Source organism: Aedes albopictus, chromosome 2, assembly GCF_035046485.1.
Source record: "Aedes albopictus strain Foshan chromosome 2, AalbF5, whole genome shotgun sequence".
Lineage (NCBI taxonomy): Eukaryota > Metazoa > Arthropoda > Insecta > Diptera > Culicidae > Aedes > Aedes albopictus.
In genome coordinates, this window is record NC_085137.1 from 238,188,822 (window position 1) to 238,210,613 (window position 21,792).

General features: G+C 40.8%; 1 long non-coding RNA gene across 1 annotated transcript in view; it reads right to left on the minus strand.

Annotated features, from left to right (window-relative positions):
* Positions 1–20,385, minus strand: part of LOC134287976 (uncharacterized) — a 525,221-nt gene extending 504,836 nt beyond the window's left edge. The window contains exon 1 of the long non-coding RNA XR_009997666.1: positions 18,962–20,385. This is a non-coding gene — a long non-coding RNA (uncharacterized LOC134287976). The remainder of the gene's footprint in view (positions 1–18,961) is intronic.
* Between the last annotated feature and the right edge of the window lie 1,407 nt (positions 20,386–21,792).

The following is a 21,792-nucleotide window of genomic DNA, read 5'->3' on the forward strand; positions in this document are numbered from 1 at the left end:
GCACAGAAATGACATGGAAATGCGGCAATAGATAGAGTCAGATAGATCACACTTTAATGCCCACTATGACAGATTTTGTAGTAAATTATATAAAACAGGAAATTGGCCGCATTCAAGCTCAGACCATAAACTACCAATGATAGGAATAAAATTCGAGAAGTTATATAAAAATAAAGGGGAAGAACAAGAAGAAACTCAGATAAACACGGAATTGCTCAAAGGCGATAGGATAAAAAAAGTCAGGAACAGTGAAAAGACGACCCAGTACAGAAAAAAAAACAGAGACTGACACGATTGAAGAATGCTATTTAGAAGTACCAGTAAAATGAATGAAAAGGGCAGCTAATAAATCAATAAGAATATCTGCACTACCATCCACACCAAAGAGGAGAAGAGCATTTGACAGATTGAAAGATGCGATAAAAATGTCAAAAAAAAACATCCTGATTTGATTAATTACAAGTATAAGCTAAAAAAGAGGAGACAGGAATCAAGTCATGCGGTAAAAGAACATAAAGAAATAGAATAAAATTAAAAAAAATTGGCTCGATTATCCGGAAATTCGATTATCCGGGGAGATTTTTTTTCGGAGTCACCCGGATAATCGAGTCCAACCTGTACTTTTAAGCCAAATGTTGTCCCGGAAAAGATGTTAAACAGCTTTCCGTAATATAACCTGATAACATGGACTTTAAAAGCATTGACAAAAGCGTTTTTGTCATGCAAAATAGGCAATTGAAAAATTACTGTGATCTCCCCCATTTCCCCCCAGAGAAAGCACATTTTCGGTGCACTCGTACAGCTAATGCATTGTATCACACGTAATATGTGAACACGTCAAATGAAAGCTTATTTATCGTAGAATCGACCAACCGAATAATATTGCGCATTATTTGTCATGAAATTATTAAATTTAAGTAATTCTTACTTGGAGAATGTTATCTTAAACTAGCTGTCCCGGCAAACGTCGTCGTACTGCCTGCCTACTGTGTTTTTTGACATGTAGCTCCGTAGAGACGTCCCCCGTAAAGTCATCTGTATGGGAGCCCCCGTTCTAGAGACCGGAGAGGTCTCACACCAAGCTAAGAACCTTCCCGCATACAAAATTTCACACCGATCGGTTCAGTAATTTCCGAATGCATAGCGGTCAGACAGACAGACAGACAGACATAAATTCATTTTTATATATAGCGCATTTAGTTCACCACTGGGCTATCGCACTTGTTTTCACGAGTGCGAAAACGCTAATAAAAGTGCGCGATTGCATCAAATCAACTCGGTGTCTTCAGAGCACTTGTTCACCATAGATTGAAGAAATAGTGCGCCGAAGACATCAACCTGATTTGATGCAATCGCGCACTTTTATTTGCGTTTTCGCACTTATGAAGACGCAGTTCGCAGTCCAGTGGTGAACTAAATGCGGTATATATAGATTGAACCATTTGTAATCTAAATTTGAACTAGTAAACGGGGGCGAGCTTCCAGTGTTGGCCTGCAGATTGCGCTAGTGGTTGTTTTGTTTACTCTTGGAGGATTAAAAATTCCAAATTTAGTTTCCAAGTTCCTGAAGAGTTTAGAACATTCTTAGTTGAAATTCCACTGTCTAATGAAAAATAGTTATGGGAATTAGCAGATCCATGTTTTTTTCTATTGTTCAGCACGAAATTGGCTGTTGTGGGAGATGCTCGAGCTGCTGCCGCCAGTAATTCAAATTAAGATTAAAATTGGTTCAAATTATGATTAAAATCATTGTTGACGAATAATCGAATTTTTCAATGAAATTCGGTGCAAATACAAACTTTTTACCACTTAACAGAAAGCTTATAACCGTGGCTTTCATGTACATACGTTTTTGCCGTAGTAAATTATGTCCATGTGGGAGAAAAAATTACTCAAAATTTGCGCTACTTCGGAAAGCCGCAATTTGGTTCAACTTTTGATTACCTACCCTATTTATTTAGGGGAGACTGAGGAGACTTGGTCCCTGGGGAGACTTGTTCCCCCCATATTTACTTGGAATCAAAAACAATTTTCTTCTACACTGAAAGACGGCATGCGGTTGAAATTACTATTCTGAGGGTCAACATAAATGCACAACACCACTTGATTTGTGCAGACTGAGTTTCGTTTCAATTCAACAGATTAATGTTTTCAATTTTACCATGGACCCGATTTACAATTGAAAAAAGTTTCTGTTGGCAACCGGATTCGAACCAAGAATCTTGAGATTGCCTGGCTCGCACTTTTTCCAAAACTACTCCTGAGCAAACGATTATGTTTTGGCTACAAGTGATTTCTGTTGTACATTTCATTATTTTTTTGATGGCTGATTATTTCCAGTCCGTCAAAAATTGTAGGCGATTCCGAAAAATCTCAATAACTTTGTGAAAATCAAACCAAATCATGTCATAATTTCACAGCACATAGTTTAAATAAAAAACTATGAAACATATTTATCCAAATAAGACTGTTATAAACACATTTTAATTAATGCAGATTAGTATACACAACAGTGAGACTTGATTCCTAGAGCTAGAGGATTACACACACCGCATGTATGTGAAAAATAAAATTTTATTCGGAAGCCTCTATTTACTTGGAATTGTAATATGTTCAACGATAGCATGTCATGCATTATCAGTGCCGGATTTGGGGGGGGGGGGTGGTTGCGGTTGGCCAGGGCCCCGGGCCCCCCTTATTTTAAGGGCCCTCACAAAATTTACTTCGTGGAAATAATATGAAGCAAAAAAACTTATGCTCGAAACTTCTCTTGATTTCAGTTTCAGTTTTGACATAAGAATTTACAATTACTGTCTGATACTTTGCGATTATTTTGACTGCAATTTTTTGGCCTACTATTTATTCGATTTTAGAATTTGCCTCCAGAAGTTATTTATATTTTTTTTCAAGTTTTCTTGACAAAATTATCGGAAACCCTGAAGAAAATCTGCGACTGAATTTTAGAAGAACTAAAAAAATCTACTCTAACAGAGTCAAAAAGTTCCTGCTAAATTAGTTTTTTTTTCTACCTGAAGTTAAAACATTTTGAAGAATTTTCTGCAGTTCTTTTAAGAAATAAATGATATTTTTCGAAATTCAGGAATATTTTTGGAATTTATGAATTTGATTATCCTCAGACAGCTTACGACTTTCTCAAATCGGAGAAAACCAAAAGTATTGATTTTTATTTCGGAAATCTAGCATGAATTTGTACCAAATTATTTTGAAGAGTTTTAGTTCGAATTTCTTGAGTTCAGTGATTTGCTTACTGAAATAAAGAAGAATCCATGGCGAGCTCTTGATAAATTCAATAGATTGCCGAGAGAAAATCAGAAGAAATTGGCTTAAAACTCGTCTGGGTCTCCCGCTGAAGGCTTTCAACAAATTTGATAAGAAATTCTATTGGAAATTAAGTCAGAAATTCCATCAGGAACTTATCATGGATTCCCTCTAAAATTTCTTCAGCATTTTCAATCAGAAATTTCTCTTTGATTTATGAGTTAAAAAAAATCTTCTAGGAGGCCGCCAGAACCTCTCCTAGCAGTCGCATTAAAGCAGGGTTCCACAAGAAATTGGACATTGGATTTCGTAAAAAAGACACCATCGGTACAAATTTTAATAGAAATTCTTCCTGTGTTTTTTCTATGAACTCTGACATGAATTTTTACTAAATCTAATGCCAACTCCACGGTGACGAGGAGCGTGTTCACCTCGTAGGCCAGAATATAGCAGAATTTGACCCGACACCAATCTCTGTACTCCATAGTTCGGCCAACGAACTTCGCTCAGGCCTAGAATAAGTGGTTAAGAATAAAAAAAACCCAGAATAATCCACCTAGTGGTGATAGTGCCTTTCTCGTCGAATATGTACTCAACATTTTTTTCCGGCCATAAGCCGAAGTGTTCCTGAATCCTGAGAATATTCTAGAACGGAATAAATCTCATTTTCTTCTTTTGTCACAGTGCTCGTTGACTCGTCAATGGGGGGTGAGGTTGATAAATAATAAATGTATTTGTTTAATAAAATTCTTAAAAAAAATAGCAAACCGCTTAACTCATAGGTTTTGATAAAAAAAAACTTGTGGAAGACTCTTATTTCACTTTAAGATTGAAAAATTTATTGGTTTATTTATTTGTGCCCTTCTTCAAAATGTTGAATTCCGACCAAAATTTCCAAGGGACCCCTCTGGACTTAAGAGTAAATCGAAATTTGTGTCAGCCTTATTCAGAAAAGCAGAATTTTATCAAAGCCATAATTGAATTTGGGAATTTATTGATGGCTCATTTTCCGACGCTATGTTAAATGTATAGGCTGAGCTGAAAAATATTAAATCTCTCAGTTGACTGCTTGACCACCTTCACTAGCACTGGATGCCGATCATTATCAAGACATTTCGGCATTTTTTTTCTGCGCATTTTAGCCTATATTTTATTATCATTAGTTATAAGATTCATGCAAAATTTGACAAAAAAAAGTGCAAGCAAGCGAAATTTCCCATATTAAAGCCCATTCAAATTTCAACCGTGTTACAGAGCGCGTGGGTTCAACCAGTTGTATCAAAATTGTTCGCAGTAATTTCAGACGCCAAAGGGGATTGATGCTATAAAATTTAAATTTTTCCCTACAACGTTAATCCTCAAGAATCTAAAATGGTGTAATTTGACAAGATCACTTTAATTTTTATCAAGATTTTGTTCTTTTACACATATTATTCGCTTGCATCGATTTTGTTCACCTGCGTAATTCCAGCAATGGATCCAATCCTGATTCTGTAACACTGCCGGTAATCTTAAGTGTGGTCAGAGACTACACTGCAAAATATTTTTGCTGGTAATCAGCAAACTTTGCTGATTTTTGGCGCGCTGATTGCATTCAGCAATACAAATTACTGAATATCAGCAATTATTTTTCAACTTGCTGAACCATCCAGGAATTTTGACAGTTGATCAGCAAAGTTGTGCTGAATTTCAGCAAAAATGTTGCTGAAATTCAGCAATTTCTTTTGCTGATTTTCGCGTGCTGAAAGCATTTCAAAAATTTTGGTGTGTATTTTCTTGCTGCCCGTTTATCTGGTTAACAAACATTTTTGATGATTTGATGTTTCGCATGCATGGGTTTGGTTTAGTTTTTTAATTGGTCACTTCTGACGGGACACCTGGAACCGGTTCCGGAACACAACCGGTTTAAATACGGTATGAAACTATTTCCCTGCTTACCGTTCATCTGGTTATCGAAAAAGCCGCTCTTCGATGTGTCACATGCCTGGGTTTGGTTCACCTTTTTAATTGGCCACTTCCGGCAGGACATCCAGAACCGATTCTGGAATACAATTAGTTAAGATATGGTCTGAAACTATTTTCTTGCTAACCGTTCATCTAGTTGACGAAAAAGCTGCTCTTTGATGTGTCGCATGCCTGGGTTTGGTTCACTTTTTTAATTGGCCTCTTTCGGCAGGACATCTGGAACCGGTTCCGGAACACTACCCGTTCAAACATGGTCTGAAACTATTTTCCTGCTTACCGTTCATCTGATTATCGAAAAATCCGCTTTTTGATGTGTCGCATGCCTAGGTTTGGTACACTTTTTTGATTGGCCACTTCCGGCAGGACATCCGGAACCGGTTCCGGAACACAACCGGATCAAACATGGTCTGAAACTATTTTCCTGCTTACCGTTCATCTGGTTATCGAAAAAGCCGCTCTTTGATCTGTCGCATGCCTGGGTTTGGTTCACTTTTTTAATTGGCCACTTCCGACAGGACATCCGGAACCGATTCCGGAACACTACCCGTTCAAACATGGTCTGAAACTATTTTCCTGCTTACCGTTCATCTGGTTATCGAAAAAGCCGCTCTTTGATGTGTCGCATGCCTGGGTTTGGTTCACTTTTTTAATTGGCCACTTCCGACAGGACATCCGGAACCGGTTCCGGAACACTACCCGTTCAAACATGGTCTGAAACTATTTTCCAGCTTACCATTCAACTGGTTATCAAAAAGCCGCTATTTGACGTGTCGCATGCATGGGTTTGGTTTACTTTCTTATTTGGCTACTTCCGGCGGGACACCCGGAACCGGTTCCGGAACACCACCGGTTCAGATGTAGTCAGAGACTATTTTCCTACTTTCCGTTCATCAGATAATCGAAAATGCCGTGGTTTGATGGGTCGCATGCATGGGTTTGTTGCATTTTCATATCTGGCCCCTTCCTGGGGTACCGATCCGGAACACCTAAATGGCCATAACTCCGGAACGGCTGGACGGATCCGAACCATTTTCAATAGGAAACAATGGGACCAGATTCCGCGTCGAATGAACCATCGGTCGTTAAAATCGGTTGATGTTTACTATCTAAAAGTTAGGTGACCTTTTTTGTACACACACACACACACACACACATACGCACACACATACATACACACACACACACATACACACACACAGACATTATCTCAACTCGTCGAGCTGAGTCGATTGGTATATAACACTTGACCCCTCCGGAGGCTCTATCAAATTTTCGTTTTTGGAGTGAACATATAGCCTTTCGGTACACCTTGGTGTACGAGAAAGGCAAAAACCTCTGAATATGCTTGATTTTGCCTTATATTCAAACTGATGAACCTATAAGAGGTCCGAAATTCCGTTACCCTATAGCTCTTGTAAGTGAGTATTCCCAACCCTGCTCTGAACACGTTATCCGCAGATTCACTATGATGCATCACATATGGGTTTTAGTAGTAATTAACGATGCAAACTGAAAACGAATCACACGATTGAAACACAAAGATTGATTTCCATCGTGCGAAACAATTTCTCTCTCATATCCGTTGAGCATCCTTTCGTAGAGCTTAGAAATACCATGTACTCTACTCTGCTTGGTCCTACACATTCATCCCGCAGATTCAGCACACATGTGAAAACCGAACGCGAAATTCGTATCGTTTCCCGCGAAAGAGTCCGTTCTATTTTTCCCACATATCGTATTCCACAGAAAACTATTGCGGCAACAAAGATTGCGTGTATGCTGCATGCTGGCTGACTGTTGAAAACAAGGAAAAACGAGAGTGCATAGTTTCAGTGTTCATTGCTATCAAAATACCTACTCCACCGAACTCACGTCGAATGCGGATGAAATCCCAAAACCAGATGTAGGTAGGTACCTAGTAGGATCATCGTTCCATACCTACGCGCCTTCGCATGATAAATTCTGAAACCGGCGAGGCACGTCGAGTTTTCTGTTCGCTTTTTTCCTCCTTTCTCATCTTGCTTTTGGTTCGGCGGAGCAATTCAAACCAAACACGTGGTGGTGGAGGTTCGAACGAGAGAATTTCAGGCTTAAATGAAACCGTAATTAGGCGTAGAGTGGCGACGACTCTGGCTGTGGCGGCGGCGGCGGTTGAAGACGGTTGTTGCGCGGTTAGCGGAAGGATTTAAACATCGCACCAGCCAGCTAAGCCAGCCAGTAGTGAGTAGTTTGTGCGAGCTCTTCGCCGTCGAGGCCGTGACCGATTGGATCGTTGCTCCGGCTGCCGGGGCTGTGGTGGTTGATGCTGGGCCGCGTACTGACGAAGGGGCGGTTGGTGGCGGGGTTGGATGATTTTTTCCTAGTTGAAGGTACGTGTGGAAAGAGGATTGAAAGTAAATAATACTGAAGATATTTGAATGGATGTGCTGGGATGAGGGCGAGGTGATATGAAACGAACGGGGTTTGTTTGCTTGATTCTGTTGGGCTGATGAACTAGATCTCTTCTTCTCGGAGTTGATGAAGTTCGAAGAGACAAGACGGAGGACGAGTGGCAAAGGGAAGGAAGATGCTACTCATTTCACGCTGATTTGAAAAGAGTTTTTGCTGAGATTTGTTTGATTTGATTTCGGTTTCCTTTCTTTTCAGAAATGAGAATAGCACTTTGATGGGATTGCAGTTGAGTCGATCTCTAGAGTCAATAAAATGCTTTTTTCTGTGTGTAGACTGGAGAAAATGAGGAACGACGAGAGCGAGATTCTGCGAAACCTTTGAGTGTTTTGTGTAATGAAATTTGAATCCCTGTGTTTTGATTTAGGGTTGGGTAAAAAGGTCGAGCAAGAAAACCATGGTTTCTATACAGGCTAATTTACGGCTCGAGACCAATATTCAAAAGACTTTCATGAAAGTTTCTGAAATTTGTTGTTTGTTTGTTTTATTTATTCACGACACTTTACACCGTTATGGTGCATTCGTGTCGACTGAAATTTGTGTCAAGAATTTAGTATTTGTATAATAACACAGGCTTTCAAAGTTTCAAGCAAATATCCTGCAGAAAACTCGTATGGCTTTTTAGATATATCATCCTTGACCAGACATCTTGTACAAATCTTGTGACTTAATGAACACCCCCACTCCATCCTTACCAACTGGACCATCAGCGAATTGGGGAGCATGTCTAGGATGTGGTGGTGTTTGGCAGCGGGTTCTATTGAAGTTATATAAAAGCCACACAAATTCGTATGCTACTATATGTCAAAGGGCATGTGTGTCGCTTGAAGCATCCTAAACTGAACACTCAAAGTTCCACAGACACGTCAGGATCAATATCAGTAACATCCTGAATATGGCATGCAACGGCAAAGGACTTACTTTACCTTATCGGTCATATTAAGGGCTGAAACCCTTCTGCTATACGCAGGAGTTGTCGGTACACGTCTTCTTGTACCAGTTGGATTGCTTTCAAAAACTATTTTAATCGAGTTGCTATTCGACATCCTGATGACGTGACCCGCCATCCAATTTTCACGCTGTGGACGATGGTTGGTTTTCTCAGCAGCTGTTGCAGCTCGAGATTAATTCACTTTCTCCAAGTCTCGTCTTCCATCTGCATTCTGCATCTGCCTCTAGGGTGGGATGGTACGCAAAACCTTTCTTTCGAAAACTACAAAGCCGCGTTGGTCCTCACGTATTCTATGCTTCGTGTTCATAGAGTCGGCGTCTAATCAGCGTTTTGAAGACAATTAGTTTTGTGCGGCGTCGATCGTAGATTTCTGCGGAGTCCAAAGTAAGCTCGACTTCCTGTCATAATATGTCTCTGAATTTCTCTGCTGGTGTCGTTGTTGGCGGTCACCAGTGAGGCCAAATATTGGATTATTCAACCAGCTCGATTTCATCATCGTCGATAGAGGTTTGGGGTGGTGAGCGCGTTAACTTCTCCCTAGAGCTCTTTGCCATCATGTAGGGTATTGATTCCCTTATTAAGCATGTGGCTCCCATTTTCATCCTACTCAAAACAAAGGAATGAAGCGCTGTATGTTTTGTTTCTTATTTTTGTATTTTTTGTTAGAAATGATCACATATGAAACAAAAAGAACGAAATCAATTGGTGTCGTAATCGCTTGTTTTCGAATAGGATGAATTTGGCAACATGAGATTACTAAGGACACTCGTATCCTACTTTGACTTCGACACATTCACGACTAATCCGATTCACATAGTTTCATCCTTTAGTCGGATGTATTTTTCTATCATCGTGTGGGCTTCGTGGCTGAACGGTTAGTGGTATCTCGTTAGCTTCAGAGTGTGAGTTCGATTCCCGCTCCAGTCGGGGAAAACTTTTCGTCAAACGGAAAATTCTGCACTGGGTCACACTTATATGTGTTTTCCTTTGTCTAATGTTAGTCATATTCAGTCTGTGCGGCGTTTGGCCAAAGACGGTGTAATTGTCTTATAAAATTACGAACTATAATAGGGTAGCTAGCCACTTGGGCACATTTTGCTGTAACTCAATCAATTCTAAAACAATTGACTTGAATTTTTTGTAGACGGCTAGATACTATAGCTATCTCACCGCGTTCTAAAAATTGTGTCAATTGCTTCAAAATTGGCTGAGTTATAGCAGAAAAGTGCCCAAAGTAGGAGCCCTGCCGAGATGGTTCCACTTGCCTATCAATATCATTGGCGAGACCAAGCAGCTGAACGGACTTCGTGAAAATCGTACCACTCACTTTTTATTACATTCAAATGCGATTACAAACAGCAACCACGAAAGACTATCACCTTGCTGTAATCCTCTTCGAGATTCAAAGGGACTCGAGAGTGTCCCTGATACTCGAACTACGCACATCACTCGATCTAGGGTGGATGTACCAATTATGGCACTACCTAAGGAAAACTATTTCTACAAAAATGACGAGAAGGCCAACGAGTATCATCAATGTGGTAAATGATAGCTCAGTTTCCATACTTTATAGGAAAAATATAGAAACGGAGCCTAAACTACATTTAGTATTTATTACGGCGTGTGCCAATGATAGGAACCCTGTACCAGTTATGGATACATTTGTTAACTTCGGTTCCTTTTCGCACTATTCGCATGCATTTCTTATGGGATCAGCCATAATTGGTACACTATGACGAAAAAGGGTGCAAGGAAGCCGAAATTTTAAGGAAAATGATTTATTTCTACCATAATTTGAGCAAAATGTGGAGTTTAAATGAATGCAACCATCTTTTGTGAACGTGATCTGTTGTTCACATATTTTTTCTTGTTGATCTACATCGTTGAAGGGTGAAAATCAACTATGGCGAATAATTGGTACTATAGCCATAATTGGAACACTTACCCTATTGTAGCCTTTGATCAATCGAGTTCTACCTCAAAACCTACGATGTCATCTGGAGAGAGCTCACCATGGTTATGAATGAAGCACTTGCTAGCAATTTTCCTGCTGAATTTGTTGATGGAATAATCGTGCTGGTTAAAAAGAAGTGGAACGACCAGTCGGCACACTCACATAGGCCCATATCACTACTCAAATTCGATTATAAGATCCTCTCTCGTATACTGAAACTGCGTCACGACAATGTAATGAGAACCCACCACGTGTTAAACGGCGCACAGAAATATTCCAGCTTCGGCCGTAACATCTTTCAAGCTACTCTGGCTTTGAAAGATCGCATAGCACAGCTGGTGAAACGTAAACAACGTGGCTTTCTGGCTTCGTTCGACCTTCGGCATGCGTTCGATCTCGTCGATCGGACATTTATCTCTCGGCACATGTGCTCGCTCGGCTTCGATCCGAACCTTGTCCGACTTCTCAACACGATTGGAGAGCTGTCGTCATCCCGTCTTCTTGTGAATGGGCATTTATCCGAAGCATTCCCCATCGAGAGATCGGTTCGCCACTTACACTTATACTTTGTACAGCGCCTAAATGCATTCTATTTTAATATGTACTACTTTATCGAACTGGTTGCTGTAGGGTTTGTACTGGCATGCACTCTTTATGTTTACATTGAGTGTGTAGATGGTGCGAATTGAGCAGTTACGAATGAGCGTGTAGAGTGACAGTTTCGATAAAGTGGAGCGTCGGCGAACGACGGAGAGCGAACCTGTGGGAAGTCTGGTGAATCCGAACGACCGGAGAAAGCTTCTGAACTGGAAAGCTGGAGTTTGCCGTTGCGAGAGTTGCTTCCGGAAGTGAACCCTACAATTGGCGACGAGGATGGGATGGAAGGCCTCGTATACGGTGAATGTGTTTTTGGCCATTGGAACGTGTTTGTTTTCAGATGGATTGCTGGCAGGTTGGTTGGTGTTGTGATGATGGGAGAAACGGTGCAACAATTCGGCAGGTGAAATTAAAAGAGGAATTGTAATTATTTGCACGGAATTGATGACACAGTGTTTTGTAAATGCAGGTGTTGATGGATTTTTAACCGTGGCGGGTGCCGGTTGAAAAGACAATTGAGATCGTGGCGGGTGCCGGTCGAAAAGAATTTAACCGTTGCGGGTGCCGGTTATAATCGAGGCCGTGGCGGGTTGCCGGTCGAAAGGAACATTTGATCGTTGCGGGTTGCCGATCAAAAAGAATGATTAACCTTGAAAGTCCCTGAAAGGGTGCTTAGGAGCAAGGTAGTGATTCCATGGCTTGGGGCGCCCGGAAAAGGATCCGTAAATTCCTGCAATCGAGGTGTTATGTTGTCATGACCTAAAAGTGCGTTGAATACACAATAGTAGTTGGTAGTGGTTTTGGCAGTTCCTGAAACCACAACATGGTAACATTTCCATGGCTGGGGGGCACATGGAAATAAAGTAATTTGCTTTAGAAGCTCCTTTCTTCAGGTAGGGTGCTTGGGAATTGGGAAGTGCTTCCATTACATCTTGAAGAAAACCAGGGTATATTAGTGGATCCATTGGTTGGGAACAGTGTGATGATTGGCTGGATGATGGAGAGGCGATGCCTTGCATGTTGTGTTTGAAGGCAGTGTAGTGTTTCCATGGTTTGAGGATGCCTCTAGAAAGATTGGTCTGACTTAGAGATTCCAAGTTGCACTTGAGACTGTGAGAGCACTAGAAGTAAATCGTATTATCGCCAGATAGTTCTTGCGAGAGACGTGCGAGCGTGAATCATTGTAATCACTAAAATAACTAAAACGGCCGCTATGAAGCGAACAGAAATTGCCACTGTAGCTTTGTGTGTTTGACGTAACTCCACTGCTGTCACAATGTTAATGCCCATATACACTGGCGCTTTTGTTTACATGCGGTGAACACTAGAAAAGTTTGCTTCAATGATCCATGAGCCTCTGTACGAATTTGCCCTGTCCTGTCAATATTTTCTGTAGGAGTGAGCAGTAGGCCAGATTCGTGCAGAGGCTCATTGATTCTGTCTTGGAAGAGGAGAACAGAGTTTTCGTAGTTCGATGGATTTGATCCAACAGTTGTCACAATTATACCAAGCGAACGTGTGATGTTTGATGGTTTGTGCATGGAGTGGAAGGGAAAGCGAGACATGTTTTGTTTACTGACCCGGATGCTGGATTCAAGAATGGATTGTTGATTATACCAAGGGTTGCTGAAACTTGATTGTTGAAGGTTGGCTAGCTATCTGTACGCGGATGGTTGGGATTGGAATGAGAAAATTTGGTTGGACTTTGTGCGTCATTGAATTGCGCACTTGAGAAGTTGGCAGAAAAATAAAGTACAGTAGACGTTCGCTCGGTGCAAACGCTTTAAGGTGAAGGTTGCTCGAGATCATAATAATAAGCTTGGCTCTCGCTCTAATAACCCTCTCAACCACCCACTCAAAACAAACAATTCAGACGGCGCACAGTGTAGTGTGACTTGGTCAAATAAACTAACAAAAACATTCCAAAATGAGCTGTAGTAAAATAGAAGTTTTACCTTTGAATTTTGGCACACATTTGATTTCTTGCATATGCTCACCAGTGAAGAGAATTGTCAGACAAAAGAGGCACAAAACAAGCAACAAAGAAGATGCGACGATTACTCTATATCCCTACTGGTAACAGATAATGACATGATCTCGAAATTTTTTGTTGCAGACAAAACAGAAGCTGAATTTGTTGCGTACTTTTCAACTCGTGAATAATCAATTATTGCTAACCCAAAGTCGAAACTGTTTGATGATAGAGCTTCACCAGAGTTGCAGTGTTTACCGACTCAAAGTTACCGTTCGAAAACCGCAATGCAAGGCTTAAAAGTCTCTAAACTCGTGGTGTACGATGTTAATCCCATTATTTTCAAGTTGGGACAAACTTATGTCACATGGGTTTGTTTGTCGCAACAAATACAGGTTGCGACATTGTCATTATTGTTGCGCGATGGTTGAATTTTGATTCACTGATGCCCACCAACACAATTTGTTCTTATAAAACAATTTTAAATTTATGTAAATTCCTACTTTGCCCAATGGTTTCACCAATTATCCCATTGTGCACCACTTTATTTACGTTTTTGTTGACAACTCTCTCCTCTCTTCTCTCGTACTTTTTCTCTCTGGCCGTAGAAAACTACCGTGTTATGGGGTGACATTATTTGATGTAATTTCAACTCATAAACAGCGAACGATTGTTCTGTTATCTACTGACATCACATTGGCAGTATGATATTTAAAATAGTTAAAAAGATTAACAAAATAACAGCCTTGTTTCGTGATAAACATGAACTACGGTTTAATCAGTTTCACCGTACGTTGAACAATACCACTCAGTTTAAGGACAGACTCGTTAGGATCCCAAAATGGCCGCCACAATGGCCGACTTTGGCACCTACTCACGATTTCGAGCGCACTAATCTCTTTGTAAACAAAACCAGTGAACCTGATCTTTTTATTTTAAGCTTATTACAAGTGAGCAAGAACAGAATAATAATATGCACTGTTGTTTGAAGCTTGCTTCTTAAGATTTGTGCGTTTGAAGTTCTGATGCACTGTTGAATCGGGATTTTAAGACGTTTGTCCTTAACGGTACGCGTTTCCGTTTTAGCGAACCGCGATGTAAATTGATCCGGGTTTTCGACCACAAAAGTGGAAAACGCGTAAGTTTTTCGCGATAAACGGTAGATCAGGCGAAAGTGAGGACAATTTCACGTAATCGATCAATTTATTACAGTGCTGTGTTGTTTGGAGGACTGTTAAAAAAAGGTTTAAAAAAGGTCGGACGCACTTGACGAAGAAAAGAAAAGTGCAGTGTGTGCTACATTTCGGCACGAAATCTTGAAAAGACTGTGAAAAATGCAAAGCAGTACCTCCCGACGGACGAAAAATATAGTTGTCTACCACCAGTAGCAACCTAAGTGCATTTTGAGAAGGTAAGCACGTATAATTTTGAGAATTTGTTTGCTTACTTCCGCGCTACTCGACTAGGGTGAGGGGAGGGAGGTAAGAGAGAGAGAGAGAGTGGCGGCCATACTCGCTGCCATTTTATAACCCCAGCAACTATGTCCTTAACTGCAAGTCCGCTAAGTGCAACAATTTTGCAGTTATCGCACCGCTATCCGTCAAAATGAAATGTCAACAGCTATGCGATGCTTTTCGCATGCACTTTTGTTGCAATGCGATGTTTTTCGTCTGCAGCAACTAACAGCTATGTGACGTCTGTAGTTGTTGCAGTTATCGAATTTCATTCGGTAAGTGAAACGTAAACATGTTGCAGTTATCGAACGTCTAGACAGTATTGAAAACTGTTGTCGTAAAACCAGTTCTTATGGAACTTTTTGGATAACTTCTGGTATTTTTTCAAATTATTTTGTAAGAACACAATTCTTATGTTATTCCTTTAAGTATTTTTTATCTGTATTAACGAGATTTTTAGCCCTAGGCTAGTTCATCTCGGGACCCACGCTTTACTTCCCTTCCGAAGGAAGAACGCACATTTTGCGAGTTTGTCGGGAGTGGGATACGATCCCAGGTCCTCGGAATGATAGTCAAGTGTTATAACCATCACACCAGGTCCGCTGATTCTGATTAATTTATAGGAATATTTTTTTTTTATTTTAATCTGACTTATATTGAGAATTGCTGTAGTAAGACCACAGTTTTTATGGAACTCTTTGCATCAATTCTATTTATATTTTTTTTGTTTAAAAATTTGTTTCATGTAAGAATTGTTTTTTAAAGATCACAGTTCTTGTGGAGCTCCTGGGAGTAGTTCAGATTAATTTATTGCATATATTTTTAAAAATTTGGCCTAAGTTAAGAATTGTTGTCGTAAAATCTCAATTCAAATGAAACTCCTTGGAGCAATTTTGATTAATTTATTGAAATTATTTAAAAAAAAAACATGTTTTGAGATCTGTTGTCGTAAAACCACAGCACTTATGGCACTCTATGGATTATTGCAGGTATTTTTTATTATTATTTGGCTTATGTTAAGAATTGTTGTCAAGATTACAATTCTAATGGAACTCCTTGGAGCAATTCTGATTAATTTATTGAAATAATTTTAAAAAATTTGACTTGTTTTAAGAATTGTTGTCGTAAGTTCTTACGTTCGCGAGAGTGGCGCAAAAGCCACCGCGTTTTAGAACTTCTCGAGCTAATTCGACGAACGGTTACAACCGTATTAGTCACCCATAAATCCAGCCTGATAATTCCCCACCAACTCTCTTGCAATCGGTGATAGACGGCAGCATAAAATTTAAGAGAGTATCTTCTAGGCAGCGCTCAGTAGTGTGCTCGCGCGGTAGTTCCCTTTTTGTAGATGGGACACACGATACCTTCCATCCATTCTTCCGGTAATACTTCCTCCTCCCAAATCTTGGTAATGACCCAGTGTAGTGCTCTCACCAGTGCTTCTCCACCGCATTTTAGAAGCTCGCTTGGTAGTTGATCTGCTCCAGCGGCTTTGTTGTTTTTCAACCAGCCAACCTCCTCCTCAATCTCTTGGAGGTCAGGGGCCGGAAGTCTTTCGTCCTGTGCACATACTCCTAAATCTGTTACCACGCCACCTTCGGTACTTGCAACGTCGCCATTGAGGTGCTCATCGACGGAGGTAGTGATGATCAAAATCAGCATGGGGGAGCACATAACTCTTTCGAAGCGTGCGCCAAAATACCTGGGCGTGATGGTTGAATTTCAACAGCCACGTTGACCATGTTTGTGGAAAGGCGGCGAAGGTAGTTAACACGGTATCTAGGATCATGCTGAACAATCGAAGGTGCAAGAGAGTCATCTTCTAGCGGGTGTGTCATTGTCGATACTTAGGAATGGAGTTCCCACCTGGGCTCCAGCATTGAAGCTGGAGCGGAACAAAATGAAGTTAACAAGCACTTTCCGGCTTATGACAGTGACCAGTGCGCACCACGATATCATCAGAGGCAGTTTGTGTTATAGCTGGAAAGAACCCCTATACGCATAACCCTGACTGTGGAATGCTTTCAAAGAAGTGGAATTGCAAAGACAAGGTGGATGGTCAGAACGAACCCGTTGGTTAAGTGGCTGCGAGAGTGGGACCTTCAAATGTATCAGTGTAGACATTCAGAAAACCCAGCGAAGTGTACTTGATGTGTTAAGGCAGTGCTACTCACATCGATTTGGATATACAGAGTCTCTGCTTTGCCCAAGTTGATCGCACAACGAGGATACTCCGGAGCACGTGGTGCTCGTTTGTCCATGGTTCAGTGAAGTATGCAGTGAATACGATGCTGGTAGTCTTATTCCAGATAACATTGTAGAATGACCCAGAATGAGATCGTATGGAATGCAGCGAACAGAGCATCATGCAGACAGATTATGTCGTCATTTCAACTGAAATGGCTTATGACTTGAGGACCAGAGAGTAGGCTTGAAACATCCGTCGGGAATGTGATTGAGTGAACAAGATGTGAAGAGAATTACTGCAAACTAGCAGTGCATACCAGGCAGAGGCGCTGTTCATGTGTGTCAAGCAGGGCCTACGGGGACCTATTCAGGGTAATGGTATGGAGCCCATGGAGCCTATGAAAACTGAAAGGTTGAACGGGTGAAGCGCATGAGAAAAAAAAGTGCTAAGCATAGCCACACGGCGTGTGTATGGGGAAAGTTTATAACAAAAAAATGGGCATCGTCAAATTTTTCGCTATTAAAAAGTAGAGGCTTTTAGCTTTCATTTGCAGGGTCTCTCAAAAAAATCCACCGAGGGATCCCGAACAACTTTTTCAGAATACTGTTTTTCCCCATACAAAATGCACGGTTCCAAATTAATCCCTATTTCTACTTAACAAACATATCCAATTTTTGTATGAAAAAGTTCCCCCGATGGAATATTTCGATGTTGGGCTTGAATGAAAGCTGGTAGCGTCAACTTTCACGTAGCGTAAAAATTAGCGATGCCCATTTTTTTGTAATAAATTTGTTCTACCAGACACAACGTGAGCCACCGTTCAAATTATTCCCATTTAGTGATCGCGAGGGACATTGAGCTAAGGCTAAGAAGATGTGGGAGTATCACCACCGACTATACTGTGTGATACTCCTGCTTCACCGTCTTAGGTGTCTGTTAGCAGATTTTGCCCTTGCAGATTTTAACACCCATCTTGTCAACTAGCAATAATGTGATCAATATCGATTTCATCCATTGCATATGCTCTTGCAGTTTTTAAAGATTTATCCTGAACCAAAAAAGTCATATCCACTGTTCCGCTCTGTGGCTATCCCGAAGAACTAGTTAGGTACCCCAGCCATAATTCTTATTTACATGACTGCTGTTCATTTTTCTTCGTCACCGTCGCTGTCGCCGCTGTTTCGTTCCAATTTCTTCCACCACCAAGCTCTGGTCGGGCGGGGGTTGGAATGTTTTCTGCTGAGTTGAAATCAACACCGCTGTCTTTTTTTGTGCTGTTTTTACGCTTTTCCCCGCATTTTCCACTCTTCACCACCACAACAGCATAAGTGAGTGCTTCGGGGAGGCGGTGGGCGCGCACAAACCAAAGCTGTCTCGATTTGTAGTAAATATGGTCTCCCCCGTTCCAGATTCCCGCTTTGCCTTCGATTTATGGTTTGTATTCCTTGTTCTGAAAGCGAATGAGTGAGTGGTGTTATGATATGTTTAATAATCTAATTTGTTTTGAATTTCATGCGACATGAGGGGGGAGGGGAGCATAAGGCCAACGGAGCGACAGGCGTTCACATTCCCATTTCCCATATCCGGTGTGACAGATGGCGGCGACGGAGACCGTGAAATTGCATACCAATGCTGGCGATGGTGGGCTCTAGAAAGGATGTGGAGAACAGGAAAAAAAAACTGTGGTTTTGCCTAAGGACGTGATGGTTGGTGTCGTTTTTCTGGTTGTGGTTTTGGGGAGTTTTAGTCCTTCTTGATTTTTTTTTCTTTCGTTCGGCCGTTTTGCGGTGTTATGTTTTATATCCTTGAATATGTTTACTTTTCTGAAAAAGAAGTCAACCATTTCAGAGGTATTCGAGTGTTTAAAGACTGCAGGGTTTCACCATCTGAAGAGTATGCCATTAGAAAAAGAAAGTTGAGTTTGAGCATCCATTCTACATGGCTACGCAGCTAACCATTAATGTTTTCGATCACCTGGCAATCGTTTCACTCATTTGTCTATAACTCAGTTCAAAAGCTTAATATTGAAATGTGGTGTTCGGCAAACTTATAGATTAGTGTTTTTCCAACGATTATCACCAAGGACACCATATTTCAACCCTCATGCATACGGCGTGAGAGCACTAGTACCACCTACTCATACTATAGCTACACTCCCGTTCAAAAGTTTGGGGTCACCCCCTCAAAAACATGTAATTTTTTTAGGCCCATATCTCCGCCAATTTGCGTCCGATTTCAAAACCCTAGGTTTCATTCAAAAGATAATAAGTCAAAGAAACTTTGAACATGATTTAAAAGAAACTTTTTCAAAAAAAATTGTTTGTAAACTTAACCCAAAGTTGCCAAATTTTCTAAAACATGAATATAAACTTACGGCAGTGTCGCTGGAAGTTGGGTCGACCAAGTTTTAAGATGAGAGCGGTAATATGACTCATTTTCTATTAGCTTTCAACTGCTTTTTACAGAACTTAGCTAAAAGATCTAGAAAAAAAGTTATTAAGTAAATTAATCCTTGATGTCATCGACCAAAAGTTTGGGGCCACCCCTCAATATGATGTATCGGCCAAAAGTTTGGGGTCACTATCGTAAAACATGGAAAAGTGATTTGGTGATATCTTCGTCATCTATAGTTCAATTTTAATTATTTTTGGCTCATTTCAAAGATAATTAACTAAATTTACGTTTGATGTCTTCAACTTAACGTATTTAACGATTTTTGTATATAAAAATGTTATGTAAAGATAGCACATTTTACCACGCTTCAAAAAATGAGGCAACTTTACGTTAAGTTTTAGTATGTAAATTTCAACAAATATGTGTGGTTCAATGTCCATGCAGTAATTATCGTTCATTTTGTTTCAAATATCCAAGAAGAATTAAAATTGAATGAAAGATGACAAAGATATCAATAAATCACTTTTCCATGTTTTACGATAGTGACCCCAAACTTTTGGCCGATGACATCAAGGATTAATTTACTTAATAACTTTTTTTCTAGATTTTTTAGCTTAGTTCTGTAAAAAGCAGTTGAAAGCTAATAGAAAATGGGTCATATTACCGCTCTCATCTTAAAATTTGGTCGACCCAACTTCCAGCGACACTGTCGTAAGTTTATATTCATTTTTTAGAAAATTTGGCAACTTTGGGTTAAGTTTACATACAATTTTTTTTTGAAAAAGTTTCTTTTAAATCATGTTCAAAGTTTCTTTGACTTATTATCTTTTGAATGAAACCTAGAGTTTTGAAATCGGACGCAAATTGGCGGAGATATGGGCCTAAAAAAATGACATGTTTTTGAGGGGGTGACCCCAAACTTTTGAACGGGAGTGTATGTTCACTTAGAATCCGGAATCATGTCACATTTTCTAGTGGCGCTCTCAATGAACATAATCATCATTCTTTTGCAGCACTCTGATCATACACTAATCCTCTTTAAATGGTGAAAATTTCATCGATTTTCTTGCAACGAGTGAAAAGTTATTTCAGATTGAAGACAAGAGGAGGAAAAAAATCTTGCACAAACACGTTGATAATATAGCGTGGTCAGGTACGACAGTCGCGAAAAATGTTAATATAATTAAAACCATTATGTGTTATGTGCACAGATATTGTTAACCATGACAAAAGGAAGTGTCCTCGGAAGAAAAAAGCTTGGGTTCATTGATAAATCTGCTTTGAATTTGAAGATTTGGCAAGAATTTCGAACTCTGGGCATGGTTTTTTCGCAACAAGATGATGAGAACCAATTCATACAAGGATGACAGCCTCAAGAATCGCGTGCTGCTTTTCAAAAACGCACACAAGGGATATGCCGGAGACGTTCAGTGGTATCGTCACAGATGGGTAGTGTTTATCAACGAAAAAAACACTCCAATTTCGCGTTTTCTCAATTCACTGAATTGCCCCTCATTTCGCAATAAAAAAAAAGTTTGGCAATTTTTCTTCGAAATCCTAGTCAGACTAGTCAAGGCACTCAGGACACTGCATAGATGACCTGATTGTTGAACAAACGTGCGGAAGGGGTGTAACGGGTCGGGTGTTTTGGGACCTTGAAGGATGACTATCTTCACTTTAGCGCCAGGTAGAAAACTACCGTGAAGAAAGCAAGAAACTCTGAAAGACCCGTCCCGGCTTCGAGACCTCAGGGCGAGTTCTATTCAACTCAAAAGGCGGGCAGAACGGTTGCGAACCCAAAAAAAAACAGAACTTAATATAGTCAATTCAAACTGTTCGAGTACGCGATATGCAATTAAAACCTGTATCAACCACCCACAATTCCGATCACAACAACAAATTTCAGTCCAGGCTAGACTATTGAACTTGATGCATCTTCGATTTTATTCTATCGTCTAGGGTTAGTAGGGGGAATTACACATTGGGGATTGGTTTCCGTGTCTTATAGCCTAGTTCTGACCTGGTCGTGCGTTGGGCACGTGACTGATGATTCTCCCACTGTGCGTGCGCATGGGACAGCGGTGTTATCGTGCGGCGTAGTTTGTCCGAGCCTTCGGGTTCGGGGCACGACTTCAGTTGTCACACCGTAACCGTATGACGTCACGTGGTTTGAGGGTAGTTACGTTGCAAGCGGCGTTCTCGTGCCGCTGGTGTCGTGACGAAACGCTCGATCAGCAGTTGTTGTGGTCGCCGTCAGACGGCGTGGGGGTTTGGATCGGGGCAAGCGGGGTGCTCGACCGCCCGTTAGTTCAACACGTGGTCTCGGTGCTTACGTCGACTCACTCGTGGCAGGGGGTCCGAGCGATTACTCGGCCTCTTCGATCTCACGACCCGAGGGGCGTACCCTTGATTGAAGGGAATCTGTCCTTTTTCGACGGGTTCACGTATTCCGAACTCCACGTCTTACTATTCAACCTGATATGGCCCTTTCTTAATATCACAAATTTCTCCGCGCACGTATAGCTATAAAGCGTCTACAGTTTCTCCTAACAACCGGCTTCACACTTTTAGACTTAGGCGAGCTCACTT